Below are 2,427 nucleotides of genomic sequence, written 5' to 3'. Positions count from 1 at the left end.
AGTGTAGTGCATTCGCCGAACTATTCTTTGTAGTCAGGTAATTCATGTGAAAATGTTTCCGAGACGTTTGTGTCCTCACGGCGGGATTCAACAGACTTCGAGGGCGTAGTGGTAGTTGGAGCTATAAGCTTGGGAAATCGTTAAGGAATTCAATAGGTCGAGATCCACAGTGTCAAAAGTGTGCCGAGAGACCCCAATTTTAGGCACTACCTCTCATCATGGGCAAAGCACTTGACGAGTAAGTAAAGCGGCGTTTGCGTAGAGGCTTCGGTGCTAAGAGACAAGCAACAACGCGTAAAATAACAGCACTTGGCGTTAATGGGATATGGCAAAAGACGACCGACGTGATGCCCCTGCTAACAGCACGACATAGTCTGCACCGCCTCTACTGGGCTTGTGACCGCGTTGGTTGGACAATAGACGATTGAACTATCATGACATGGTCACACGAATCTCGACTACAGTCGCTAAGAGCTGATGGTAGGGAAGGAAGTGTGCAAGATGGTGGTGGCTCCATAATGGTGTGGGCTGTGTTTATGTGGAATTTACTGAGTCCTGTACAACTGAATTGGTCTTTGGCTGAAAAAAGTTAGTTCGGCGTTTTGGAGACCGACAATGCTGGAATTTTTGTAGATGACAATGCACCATGTCATCAGCCAATAATTGTCCACATTTGCTTGGAAGAACGTGATGGGCAACTCGAGCTGACGCCTTGGTCACCCACATCCATCCTACCCCCCCCCCCTTCATAAATCCCGTCCCATCGTTATCCCGTTATCGGACATAATCGAGTTCGTGCACAAACTTCTGCACGCATAACACTTTTGCAATTATGGACGGCTACAGAAACAGTAGGGCACAAAATTTCTACAGAGGATGTCCAGCGACTTGTAGAGTCTGCACTACGCCGAGCAAAAGGAGGTTAAGCACGATATTATGAAGTAGCCCTTGACTTTTTTCACCTCAATATTCGTTAAATTTTCTACCAGTTTATTCAGTCTCTTCTGTTGTGAGGATACAACTGATTCTTACTCCTGATATGTTTCATTTCTTCTCTGTCCTTTTCATCTCGGCACCACATATATTCATAGATTATTGTGAACTGAAACGTATCCCCACCTCAGCTGAATTTTAGAACATTCTGCAAACTGCTGGAACATTTTCCAACCTTCTGAAAGAAACTAGAGGATTCTGGATTATTCTAGAGTGTTACTGAACCTTTTCAAAGATTCTGTAACATTGTGAAACACTCTGTAATATCATCTGACATTCTTGTGTGTTACCATAAGAACTCTATTTGTGTTCCATCCTCTTTTGATATAAGTGTTCGAGCCCAGCCTTTGCCGTTCTTAATCAAAACTTTACTCATTCATGGGTTACAATATATATATATATATATATATATATATATATATATATATATATATATTGATTTTACTCTTCTTGTTCTGCATTCTGCGAACAGGCACTTATGGTATGTATATACGGACCACATCTTAAATGAAAAATGTGTTCATGGTATATCAGCTGGGATTTCATTCTCCTATGTCGAAATTCGACTCTGGAATTAATAATCAAAATATAAATATTAGCATAAGGTACAAAAAAACAGTTGCATTGATATTATTTTACTCATTATCCTTTACTGAAGGGTATTTCGTGTTTGCATATACTGGAGTACTAAATACTCGAAAAAATATACTAAGTTCCCATTAAAAGTGACGCTTGTAGTGAATTCTATATTAGTGATCCCAAATGAACCTCACAGAAGTTCCCATAACTAACTATTCAAACACTGCCTTTGCAGGTCTATACATTGTCTGTATGTTCAAATGAAAAGCAAATTAATAATTAATTTCATAACAGTCAATAGCTTTTTATAATTATTGGCAGTTTGATTCAAAAAAGCTTACAGCACAATACAATAGCGAATATTCCTTATATGAAAAACATTCAACAACTGACAGAGACTACATATGGTTTCAGTTCTGAAAGCGTGAAACATTTGTTTTTTTTAATTTATCATATAAGCTATGTTAGGCAGACAACTCTGAATACCATACTTTTTAGAATTATCGGTTGCATTATGTAGTTGCATATTTTTCATTCAATAACAAATAAAGAAACGTCTATAAAAAAGATCAAACAGCGTTAATGCGTTGCATACACTCTCATATTAAAAGTAACAATCTACAATTTTTTATCCCCTATTTTGTAACAGAGTTGCTAACGTTCACTTTCTTTACATGACTACTGATTTTCTACATCAGACAGAGTGAACTGAAAAAGTATTACCAGATATGTAGTTACCGTCCCTGCGAACGCTGTTATCATCCTAAAGTCAAAACACACAAATCCTGCTGCGCTGTAGCTGACACGACAACAAACAAACTGTTTGGCGAACAGCTGGAGCTCCGCACAGCTTCT

The sequence above is a fragment of the Schistocerca serialis genome, chromosome 5, assembly GCF_023864345.2.
Source record: "Schistocerca serialis cubense isolate TAMUIC-IGC-003099 chromosome 5, iqSchSeri2.2, whole genome shotgun sequence".
NCBI lineage: Eukaryota > Metazoa > Arthropoda > Insecta > Orthoptera > Acrididae > Schistocerca > Schistocerca serialis.
Note: the sequence above shows the minus strand (reverse complement) of the source record.